The 12,718-nt window shown below is 48.1% G+C and overlaps 1 long non-coding RNA gene across 2 annotated transcripts; it reads right to left on the bottom strand.

Moving 5' to 3' along the window:
• Positions 1-233: 233 nt before the first annotated feature.
• LOC149325632 (uncharacterized) lies at positions 234-1,798 on the bottom strand. 2 transcript variants are annotated; one of them, XR_016286182.1, is made up of 4 exons: positions 1,505-1,798; positions 1,242-1,392; positions 960-1,125; positions 234-592 (listed from the first exon to the last, which is right to left on the bottom strand). It is a non-coding gene; the product is annotated as an uncharacterized LOC149325632 (long non-coding RNA). The 2 variants fall into 2 exon arrangements; XR_016286183.1 differs by having other exon boundaries at positions 1,277-1,392.
• Between the last annotated feature and the right edge of the window lie 10,920 nt (positions 1,799-12,718).

Below are 12,718 nucleotides of genomic sequence, written 5' to 3'. Positions count from 1 at the left end.
AATTTTTTTAGACGTTCTTTTTTGTTTTCGAAATGGGCGCCTGTAATATCTTACGCATTTCAAGACTGATTTTTAGTGCTGCCTTTAAACCCTCCAAAAGCTTTAAAAATGTTATAGTTCATTTTTCTGGTATACACTCACAAATGAACTCAAAGCTGATTTGCAATCCGAACAATAAGCCCACATTACAAGGGATGTATGGCTGTAGTAATAAGCCATAAATGCATGTGCTAGCACACTTTTCAGTCACTGTGTTACTCTTTATTGAATCCAGTGCATACCCCCACACAAAAAAAGAAAGGGACCAGGAAATTAATGTTAGAAGCCATGGAGGAGGTAGCTTCGCTGGTTTGGCTGACATTACAACGGGAAGCACTTGGATGGCAGGAAAGTGTCGAGCAGCAACCAATTGTTAAATCAAAAATTCATTCGGCCCCAGGCCTTGTTCACAACGGATGCGTTGATGATCAAGTTGCTGTGATGTGGACGGCAATGAAGTGCTCGCTAGGTGTTCCAAACATCGCTTTTCTTGCAAGGATGATGCCAACTAGACGGTAACAAGGGGAAGTCAAATCCAGCTCTGTTCAGCAGCCTGCAGAAGTGAAAAATATTAGAGTAACCAAAAGCACACTCAGTCAGGTGCATGTAGAATGGCCAATGAGGAGTCGGAAGCAAATAAGACTAGGAAATGGCAAGTGACAGCACAGGCAATAAAATAAGCTAACCAAAAACATATATGCATATGATGTCATTGCAAGCGGCATTTCAGCAGAGTGCTACGGCTCACCATAAACTCAAGAAGTCAATCACTGTCGAGGCCTTTAACAGAATCAAAATTCAAACAGCGAGCATGGACACTGAAAGCCAAGCAGTCAATAGGAAGTGCACTGCCTTACTGTGATGCACACTGTACCCACAGAACCTCCTAAGCTGCATCTTGCAAACAAGCTTTCTCTTACCTGCAAGATGTGGCTGAATCAAAAGTGGTTGATGGTTGACATCTTGCACCATCGCACGAGAACATAGCAGAGATGCTGCTGTCCTGGTAATACCTGCATCACTTCAGTATACACCAGAGATGGGTTAAATCTTGGACCTTTCCTTGACAGCCACACAGGGGCACATCTAAAAGATAAGACAAATAAAAGTGTGCGTGTATAAGGTTCCTAACACTGCATTGCCAAACAAGCCCTTTCTAATCTGTACAATGAAGCTCAAACAGCGGGCAAGAGATTGCTTACACTACTGCACAAGAAGCATTTGTCCAGATTCCCACCTCAGAACTGAAACAATCTCCAGGCCGAGTCTTCTGAACAACCAAGTACAAGGTGCTGCGATTAATTTGCGTGAAACTAGACCAAGTCCTTGCTCCTCCGGCCAACAGTTGGGGTTCTAAAGGACAAACAAATAATGGGGATTGTGGAAAGAACATTAGCGAACAGCCTAGACCTATACAAGAAATCATGAAGTGAAAGAAAAGGTGTCAGCTGCAAAGCGTGCTCACCAAAACTTGAGAAGTTGAGCAGGCAAGGAGGTCCTCTGAAAACCACTGTTGAACAGCCTGTACCCAAAACGAAATGCACACAGTGAAGCAGGGACAACGCCAGCTGTGCACGGTGCAATGGTTTTCCAAAAAATAAAAGCTGCCATGCCTGCAAAGAGCCGTAGTACTTCACTGCGCTGTCAAACAGCCTGCACACATACAGAGCAGCACCACTGAGTAAACTACCTTTGTGCCGGGGCTCTCAATCGTAATGAAATAAAAGCTTGACGCAGTTAAGATAACCAAAAACTGAAGGCACAGCGCACGAAGGACAGGTCAGGTCCTTCGTGCGCTGTGCCTTCAGTTTTAACAATATACCGACTAGCCCAAACAAATACCTTAGTGTAGATAACCAAAGCCTTTTTAACGCGAGTTTCACTGACGGCAATCACAGCAAGAATTAGAGCACACAGGTGGCCAGATGACAGTCCTTGGCAAGAATAAAACCCTGCCAGAATGCAATAGAGCACAGACTTTAATCAATGTCTAGGAAAATATTCGCGCCTTATCAACGTACGCTTAAACAAAGCTGGTTCGTTTGAAGCTTTGTCACGTTCACATTGTCACCGCCTTGGTAAAGAAAGTAACTCGCATAGCCTAGCTGTATCCACTTAACAAAAGCTCAAATAGCACTTTGGTATGTAAAGCACTGGCTGATACTGTTTTGTGATTTGTAAACCAAAGCAGTGACACACTAGCCGACCGTTCAATCAGGCGCGTTAGAGGCTTAGCTAAAGCAAGGCCGACACTTACAACACAGAAAAGAAATGGAAGGTTACTTACTTTTGCGGAAAACGAGGCTCACATCTCAGTGCAAAACTGGTAGTAAACGATACCGCAGAAAAAGGGGAAACTGCGAACTGCAGCGGCGTCAAGTGCCAACCAGCGCGGAAAAAAGTGTGCAGCGAAACGTACAACGTACGCAGCATCCACTTCGCGCGCGTAGCTATCGCTAGCCTCTGCAACGCCAAATGATCGAAGTACTAAATTTCTAAACGTAAAAATAAACAAAGCATCAAAGAACCAAAAAAAACAAACTGAATCTAATACTTTCATGTAAAACTAAGCACTTGCAGCTTGCACTAAGATTTATTTCTGCTTGAAACGGTTAAAACCACTTTGGCAAACTAGCCTGCATCGCCACCGTGCGGAGCGACACCAAGATGCACCAAGCAGCAAGCTGCGGCGTGACTCAAGAAAGATTATTGCCTCCAAGATCTGCCGACACGATAGCGCGCGGGTGATAAGCGCGCGAGCGAGCTCGGCGAAGGCGGCGAAGGCAGCGTACGCTGCGCCTGTCAGTCCGCGTGCTGCCGCCAGCTAGCCGAGGCGTAACAGAGGCGTTCGCAACATTAAGCAAATTTTTTCGCTCGCGTAACTACCTTCGGCTTTCAGGGCCATTATATGTTACCTAACTCCAGCCTTACGAGAGGCGGGTTAGCTGCATTCGATGTGGAACTTGATTCGGGCCCCGTAGGAGAAAACGCGCTTTCAGTGTTCGAATACAGAGAGCGGTCTTTGCACCGGCGCGCCTGCTCTTCGAAACGTCAAGCAGGAGAGCCATCTAATTTATGTGCCGTGATTTGCAGCATGTTTAATCCACGGCGGCAACTCTCTGCTGATTGCTAGGCGCGTCTCCTTGACGTGGTCTCAAGTTCCACGTGTTAGAAACAAGTCTAGAAAACATCTGACTACAGATGTTTCACAGAAGTTTCACATCAAACATCTGACTGCAGATGTTTAAGAGACGTCGCAGGGGAAGCTTCTTCTTGTCGACATCTATGAGACGCTTGAACGCAGCGCAAGACGTTTGTAGTCATTTGGAGCTGTTCCGAGACGTTTGTAAGACGTTTTGTGTTTCGTTGGAACGAGCATGAGTGCTAACAAAGAAAAGACTAAAAACTAGTGAAAGACATGTAAAAAGCATGGAAGAACAGGGGAAGATTTTCATCGAGACGGATCATAAACCTCTCCCATCCATAGCTGCAAAAGGAATTTGTGACATGCCTCCCCGCCTTCAAAGGTCCCTTTTAAAGCTTCTCAAAGTGACTGTGTTACACCACAGGAAGCAACTCATCTTGACAGACGTGCTGTCTCGATCGTCTTCGGCTGCTCAAGACGACAGCACTCGCACCAGGGATGACGTGGAGGTACACGCAGTTGCTGTCCAGGGCTGCATGGTCACGAATGCAACACGTCAAAAGCTGGTAAATGAAACTGGTAAATGATTACTCCGGGCAGTAATCTCTTGCCTGTCAGCCGGCGAGAAGAACGAAGGAGAACTAAAGCCATTTTCGTGCGAGCTTTCCGTCGTGATTAGTGTATTTCTCAAAGGAACGAAAGTGGTGATACCAAAAAGCATGCGGCGTGACATTTTAGCAAGAATTCATGCCGGGCATTTGGGACTGTAGAAATGCAAAGAAAGTGCCCGTCGTCTTGTTTTTCCCGGTATGAGCAGTGACGTCACTGCATTGATCCAGAGTTGTCCGACGTGTCGTGAATATGCTTACAAGTAACATCAAGAGTTTGTACATCGTGGCGTTTGATGCTCTTTCCAATTTCCCACAAGTCGAGGAGCTTCCGGGCACTACTGCAAAGACGGCAATCGGAGCACTCAGCGCTATGTTCGCGAGGTAGGGCGTACCGCTTGAAGTGTGTACCGATAACGGGCCACAGTTTGCAAGTCACGAGTTCGCAGTCTTTGGAAGGAAGTACGACTTCGCCTCAAAAATCAATTCAAAAATTTTACCTTCTGCTTTCCAAGCCCTCGCACTATTTGTAACGTGATGTGAGTCACGCTAAGGACAGGGCAACTACATGGAAGCAGGAACAAGAAGAACAGAGTACACTATGGGGCCAGTTGGTCATACATAATCTGAACGAACAAACGTAGCGTTGAAACAGGACACAGAAAGATGAGAACAGGAGGGAACAAGAACAGGAACGGAACAAGACGAACAAGCAGGGTTTAGTAGGCGATGGGGGCGGGGCAGTAACAGTGCCAAGCGTAAAGTTTGCGGTACCACTGTCACAACATGACAAGACAGTCCATGCGTTGTCATGATAAGGCAGACAGCTCGTGCCCGATACATCCCCCGAGGGGTAGTGAAAACAACAAATGTTCACGCTACTTGATTAAAACCAGCGTCGTAATGGAGACGTTGCGGTGACTTGACTATACGTGCCGACCTTCTTGGGACAGGTGTCGGCCCAGGAAAAGCTAATGGCGTGTGGTTCCCAGTGCTTGCCGACGCCGAGCTGCCGGTGGCTGACTGTTGCAGTTGAGAGTCAGCAGATGGTCGTCCTGTGCCAGCAGGAGAGAAATATGGGGCAGATGGGCAGAAATTACCTGGCTCATGCTCGGATGGGCTACTGTCGTCGACACTAGAGTCTGCCACACACTTCTGCCAGGTTTGCGCAAGACGCCACCTGTTGCGCCTAAACACCGATCCTCGGTTTGCACCTGGTAGGACCTTGGAGCAGCTGTGCCGAGGACCGTACCTCTTTTTGGCCATCTTTCGTCCCCGAGCCTCTCGACAGATCCTATAGACAATAGTAGCAGATCTAGAGGCTGTCCGCGACTCTTCTGATGGTGCTTCTTGACCATAGTTGTCTGCACAGCACCAAAATCTGAAATGTTAGCTCTCAGGCACCAGCCTTGTAGAAGTAACCCGGGTGATCGACCGTCCTCCAGTGGTGTACAACGGTAGGCCAGCAGACCTAGCCAGAAGTGTTCTCGTGAATGTACACTTTTTTTCATGACACGCTTCACAACCTGGACACCCTTCTCTGCCAGTCCATTGAACTGCTAGGACTAGATGTGCAGTATCTGCCTCACACATCTCGGTGGACACCTGAACCATAAGGAAAGCGCATAACTGCCCTCTTGGAACAGGAAACACCTCAGTCATGCTTTAAGCTACGTGGCGATAATGACAGATGTGCACTGCATGTTTTGGCATTCACAACGTTGTGCCAGAAACGATGCCACCTGCCAGGTTGGCAGGGTGGCTGGGGACTTAAATCTAGATATAAAGACGCGGAAATTTCTTCCCACTTATGCGGGCGAATATCTCGTTCCTCTCGCTCGTAACGGCTCACACAGCTGTGACAAGCTCGCTGTGCGCAGACCTCGTCTTTGCGAACCAGGCATTGGTGCAGCAAGCCGAGCATGTATCCATCTATTTCTCCGTTCACAAAGCTTCCTTCATGACGATCAAGAACTGTGATGTTTGATTGAAGTAGCGCAAGGCCGAAGGCCAAAGAAGAGAGCAGAGAAAGAAAGAAACGGACAACACAGCGCTGAACTAACAACTGACATTTATTTAGAGCGCTGCACGTATAAATACATTTATTATTTCATTTATTATTTCATTTATTATTTACATCGATTATTTCACGGCACAGCTTATCTCGGTTCCTACCCACAACTCTGCAAAATTTAAACTGTGGGGTGCAATCGCATTCAGGGCAGTGCATGCTGAGGTTACGGGACTCTTTATTATCAACATTGTTGCGGTGCTGCCTGAGCCTATCATTTAAGCACTGTCCTGTCTGGCCAATATAAAACCTATTACAAGTGAGAGGAATAGAATGCACGACATTTTTTTGACACTTCACGAATTTGCACGCATGATTTTTCGGGCAATCGGGGATAGTTTTCCCTGGGTTGTTGACACGCATGCACAAGCTTGATAACTTAATGGGGGCCGAAAAAACAACATCCACTCCGACTCTTTTTCCAACACTTTTCAAATTAAGTGATATTTATTTATTTATTTATTTATCTTGTGGATATAGCGAATGGCTGCTACTGGCTTACTTGTTTGACATTCACGACTCGGGGAGCATTTCAGTTTCTTCAACAAAATATCGACCACAGAAGAAAGAACGTGAAGCGGATAGCCACAAGCAGTAAGCCTCTCTACCTGGTTACTAAAGCTGCGTGCGGTTTGATGTCGACAGGATTTTGTAAATGCACTCCTGAAGCTTGACATGACAATTCCTCTTTTAACAAGCTTCGAGTGCGCGGAACTATATGGTAGCAACGGTTTATTAGCCCTAGGCTCGAAAGACCAGCGCACACTGCAAGGTGAAAACTGCAGGCTCAAGTCTAGAAATCTGATTGTGTCCTCTAGAGGAACTTCATGAGTCACTTCCAAAGGGGCAAGAACATCAGAAAATACACCTCGAACTTTGGACACTTCCCTACTAAAAGCTTCGCGGTAGTACAGGTAGTACAGTAGTACAGGTCCTTTACGTCAATAGAAAAAGCACACAGTTGCTTGTCATGGTAACAGTCTAGGGTGCTAATCACGTCAGGATAATTCTTAACCTGGAAGGGATTGTCAACTGGTAGTTTTGTTATCTTTTCTTTCAGAAACTGTCCTAACATTTTGCCAGGAACCTTTCTCGGAAACAATAACGCGGAACGGCACGTCAGTTTTATGTGTCTTAACAGTAAAAAACATGGTCAAGCTGGGCTTTTTGCAGTTATTTATCGAGATAAACAGCTTGTCTAAGTTATTTTGCTTACACAACTTTTTCACCTTGCATTTAGACTTCGCAAGACTTGTTTTCTCCTCTTCCCTTTCCCCTGTGTGGAGTAGCAGGCCAGGGCCATGTTACCACCGGCCGACCTCTCCACCTTTCCCTCATTAAAATTCCTTTCTCTCTCTCTCTATCCTTAGACAGAACGACAAAACTCCCTTCCTAGACTATTACCATGACAAGCAACTGTGCTTTAATTATTGACGTAAAGGACCTCTACTACTCCATTCCGCATGACAGTCTCCTTTTCTGCATTAGGGACGTCATTGAAAATTATGGTGCAGTTCGCTTTCAGAACGCAGCCGGCATGTCGGTGGAAAACTTTTTAGAATTATTATTAGCCTACCTTGAATCCACGTATACAGAGTGGGAATGTCGAATTTTTATTCAGAAGAAGGGCATTTGCATAGGTTCCTGCATTGCCCCAATTTAGAGTGATTTCTTTTTAGCTATGCATGACAGAGAACTAAATAACCGCTTAAATGGCACTGCTGTTGCAGCAGCTTCTCGCTTTGTGGATGACTATCTAGTTTCGCTCACCTGTGACCGCGAAGCTTTTAGTAGGAAGTGTCCAAAGTTCGAGGTGTATTTTATGATGTTCTTGCCCCTTTGGAAGTGACTCATGAAGTTCCTGTAGAGGACACAATCAGATTTCTAGACTCGAGCCTGAAGTTTTCACCTTGCAGTGTGCGCTGGTCTTTCGAGCCTAGGGCTAATAAACCGTTGCTACCATGTAGTTCCGCGCGCTCGAAGCTTATTAAAAGAGCAATTGTCATGTCAAGCTTCAGGAGTGCACTTACAAAATCCTGTCGACATCAAACCGTACGCAGCTTTAGTAACCTAGTAACCAGGTAGAGAGGCTTCATACTGGTGTGGCACCACAGGGACAGGGACAGAAACTAGAGTGACAAGAACACAAGTGCTCACTAACAACTGACAAAATTTATTAAAAGCACACAAAATATATAGACAAAACCTATGGTTACATGCACAGTCATAACACGGTTACAAAGGTTACAGGCAAGAACACGTTAAATCACGACGAATCTACCTGTTATCATGGTTTAGTGTTCTTTGAAGATAATCAACCTCGGCGTCAAGCAGCAGCAGGGATGGCAAACTCACGCATACATCTGCCGACTTCCTTATGCGGAAGGCCTCCATAATCTCCCGGGAAGTCTTATCTTTATGCTTCCAGAGAACGCGCGTTTCCTTGAACAACGGGGCACACTTGTGGCTTTTTACATGCGTAGTCAGGTGCTTCCCCGAATCCCCGTCAAGTGACCTGGCGTGCTCCAGGAGCACGGCAGGTCATGATAAGCCATGATAACAGGTAGATCGAAGTGATTTAACGTGTTATGACTGTGCATGTAACCATAGGTTTTGTCTATATATTTTTTTGTGCTTTTAATAAATTTTGTCAGTTGTTAGTGAGCACTTGTGTTGTTGTCACTCTGTCCCTGTGGTGCCACACCAGTATGAATTCGTACCAACTCGCCCAATTTTCAACCCTTGAGAGAGGCTTACTGCTTGTGGCTATCCGCTTCACGTTCTTTCTTCTGGGGCCGATGTTTTGTTGAAGAAACTGAAATGCTCCCCGAGTCATGAATGTCAAACAAGTAAGCCAGTAGCAGCCATTCCCTATATCCACAAGATATCACTTAATTTGAAAAGTGTTGGAAAAAGAGTCGGAGTGGATGTTGTTTTTTCGGCCCCCATTAAGTTATCAAGCTTGTGCATGCGTGTCAACAACCCAGGGAAAACTATCCCCGATTGCCCGAAAAATCATGCGTGCAAATTCGTGAAGTGTCAAAAAAATGTCGTGCATTCTATTCCTCTCACTTGTAATAGGTTTTATATTGGCCAGACAGGACAGTGCTTAAATGATAGGCTCAGGCAGCACCGCAACAATGTTGATAATAAAGAGTCCCGTAACCTCAGCATGCACTGCCCTGAATGCGATTGCACCCCACAGTTTAAATTTTGCAGAGTTGTGGATAGGAACAGAGATAAGCTGTGCCGTGAAATAATCGAGGCTTCGAACATCAAGATGTATAGTGACACATGTGTAAGCGCTCCATCAGTGTCTTTATCTCAAAAAGAAGTTCGCTTCCTGAATTGCACATCTTTGCTTGTGTTGGCGTGCAGAATCCGAGTGCATGAATGAGCTCTTTGCTTTGTTTTCTATTTTGGTGCCTAAATGTATTTATACGTGCAGCGCCCCAAATAAATGTCAGTTGTTAGTTCAGCGCTGTATTGTCCATTTCTTTCTTTCTCTGCTCTCTTCTTTGGCCTTCGGCCTTGCGCTACTTCAATCAAACAATGCACAACCAACTCGCCCATCAGCTCGTGCTTTCAAGAACTGTGAGTGGAGTGTTTCTTGATGAAGGAATATGTGTGAAAAATAACAAGTTGTCTTGTAGCACGGCTCCAACGCCGGAGTTGGAGGCGTCGGTCATGAAGCGTAGGGGTGCATCAAGACGCGGATGGGCAAGGAATGCGAGGACTGATAGTTTCGCTTTGGCAGCCCGGAAAGAATCCAGAGCGGCTGAAGACCATGTCACTTGTGCGGAGTTTGTTTTCTTGCCTTGAGGCGTGTCTGTCAATGGTTTGAGGAGTGCAGCACAGTCAGGGATGAAACGGCGATAAAAATTGATAAGGCCGAGAAATTCATGGAGCTTGCGGATTGAGGAAGGCTGCGGAAAGTCTTGAATGGCCTAGAGTTTTGATGGAAGAGGCTGGATGCCGGAGCGGCTCATACGGTGACCAAGGAAATCGAGCTCCGACTTGCCGAATTCCCATTTGGCTTTGTTGATGATCAGACCGTAATCAGAGAGCCGTTGAAACAGCTGCCGGAGGTGCTGCAAGTGCTGCTCCGTGTCGCGGATGAATACGACGAGGTCATCGATGTAGGCCATGCAAAAGGAAGACCCCGTGTAATTGCGTGAGCGAAGCGTTGAAACGTCTGGACAGAGTTACGGAGGTCAGTTGGCATGCGGAGGTATTCGAAGAGGCCGAATGGTGTAATGATTACAGTTTTGGGTACATCGGATGGTTCTACAGGGATCGGGTGGTAGGCCTTGACGGGATCGATTTTAGAGAAAATTGTGGCGCCATACAGCGCGGCGGTGAAATCGGCGATGTGAGGTAGGGGATAACGGTCCGGAACGGTAGAGTTGTTCAGGGCGCAGTAATCGCCATAGAGCCGCCAATCCCCTGGGGATTTCTTCGGTGCCATAAGTAGAGGGGACACCCATGTGCTAGATGAAGGTCGGATAATGCCGAGCTCCAGCATGTGTTCGAACTCATTGCCGGGTTTTGTAAACGGTCTGGAGCAAGGCATTATCCGACTTTCATCTAGCCCATGGGCGTCCCCTCTACTTATGGTACCGAAGAAATCCACAGGGGACTGGCGGCCCTGTGGCGATTACTGCGCCCTCAACAACTCTACCGTTCCGGACCGTTATCCCCTACCTCACATCGCCGAATGTACATACATCGCGTAATTGTACATGAGTAGCTGGGTCAGCTGACGCCGTTCCATGTTGCCGGACTGCGTACAGCGTAGCGTCCAGAACTGGCGGTGGTGGATGCGATGCACTTGGCTGAGGATTAGGTCGCACAATTGCTTGCGGCATCAGGACACCAAGAGGGTTGTGGCATGACCAGCCGTAGGGTTTCGGCGTGACAGGAGGTAGCTGGATCAAGAATGATAGCAGCACATGGAAGAACATCAGTGGTGAGCGTGGCATCGTAATTGCGGTGTCGTGGCCCAGTGCGTCGGGGAAATGTGCGTGTTTTTGAGCGGCTGGGTCAGCTGACGGCATTCCATGTTGCCGGACCTGGTGCACCGCAGCGTCCAGAAGTGGCAGTGGTGGATACGGCGATGCGGTGGACATGGCTGAGGATTCCGTCAGACAATTTCTTGTGGCATTAGGGCACCAATAGGGTTGTGGCAGGACCAGCCGTAGGGTTTCGGCGTGACAGGAGACAGCTGGCTCAAGAATTATAGCAGCAGCACATGGAAGAACATCAGTGGTGAGCGTGGCATCGTAACTGCGGTGTCGTGGCCCACTGCGTCGGTGAAATGTGCGCGTTTTTGAGTGGCTGGGTGAGCTGACGCCACTCCATGTTGCCGGACTGCATGCTAAGTAGTATCGAGAACTGGCAGTGGGGTATGCAGTGACGCGTTGGACATGGCTGAGGATCCGGTCGCAAAATTACTTGTGGCATCAGGGCACGAAGAGTTGCGGCATGACCAGCCGTAGTGTTACCGGCGTGACAGGAGACAGCTGGCCCAAGATTGATAGCAGCAGCACCTGGAAGAACTTCAGCGGTGAGCGTGGCATCTTAACTGTGGTGTCATGGCCCAGTTCGACGGTGCGCGTTTTTCAACGGCTGGGTGAGCTGACGCCGCTCCATGTTACCAGACTGCGTACTCCATAGCATCTAGAACTGACAGTGGTGGATACAATGACGCGTTGAACATGGCTTAGGATCCGGTCGCAAAATTGCTTGTGGCATCAGGGCGCCGAGAGATGTGGCATGCCCAGTCGTGGTGTTACCGGCGTGACAGGAGACAGCTGGCCCAAGATTAATAGGAGCAGCACCTAGAAGAAAATCAGCGGTGAGCGTGGCATCGTAACTGCGGTGTCATGGCCCATTTCGTCGGTGAAGTGTGAGAGGTTTTAAGCGGCTGGGTGAGCTGACGCCGTTCGATGTTGCAGGGCTGCGTACTCCATAGTATCCAGAACTGGCAGTCGTGTGACGCGCTGCACATGGCTGAGGATCCGGTCGCAAAATTGCTTGTGACATCAGGGCGCCAAGAGATGTGGCGTGACCGGCCGTGGTGTTAGCGGCGTGAAAGAAAAAGCTGGCCCAAGATTAATAGGAGCAGCACGTAGAAGAAAATCAGCGGTGAGCGTGGCATCGTAACTGCGGTGTCATGGCCCAGTTCGTCGGTGAAGTGTGAGAGGTTTTAAGCGGCTGGGTGAGCTGACGCCGTTCGATGTTGCAGGGCTGCGCACTCCATAGTATCCAGAACTTGCAGTCGTGTGACGCGTTGCAAATGGTTGAGGATCCGGTCGCAAAATTGCTTGCGACATCAGGGCGTCAAGAGAAGTGGCGTGACCGGCCGTGGTGTTAGCGGCGTGAAAGAAACAGCTGGCCCAAGATTAATAGGAGCAGCACGTAGAAGGAAATCAGCGGTGAGCGTGGCATCGTAACTGCGGTGTCATGGCCCAGTTCGTCGGTGAAGTGTGAGAGGTTTTAAGCGGCTGGGTGAGCTGACGCCGTTCGATGTTGCAGGGCTGCGTACTCCATAGTATCCAGAACTGGCAGTCGTGTGACGCGTTGCACATGGCTGAGGATCCGGTCGCAAAATTGCTTGTGACATCAGGGCGCCAAGAGATGTGACGTGACCGGCCTTGGTGTTAGCGGCGTGAAAGAAACAGCTGGCCCAAGATTAATAGGAGCAGCACGTAGAAGAAAATCAGCGGTGAGCGTGGCATCGTAACTGCGGTGTCATGGCCCAGTTCGTCGGTGAAGTGTGAGAGGTTTTAAGCGGCTGGGTGAGCTGACGCCGTTCGATGTTGCAGGGCTGCGTACTCCATAGTATCCAGAACT

The sequence above is a fragment of the Amblyomma mixtum genome, chromosome 10, assembly GCF_055824585.1.
Source record: "Amblyomma mixtum isolate Tamu chromosome 10, ASM5582458v1, whole genome shotgun sequence".
NCBI lineage: Eukaryota > Metazoa > Arthropoda > Arachnida > Ixodida > Ixodidae > Amblyomma > Amblyomma mixtum.
The sequence above is the reverse complement of the archived record's forward strand: the minus strand, read 5'-3'. Positions and strand labels throughout refer to the sequence as shown.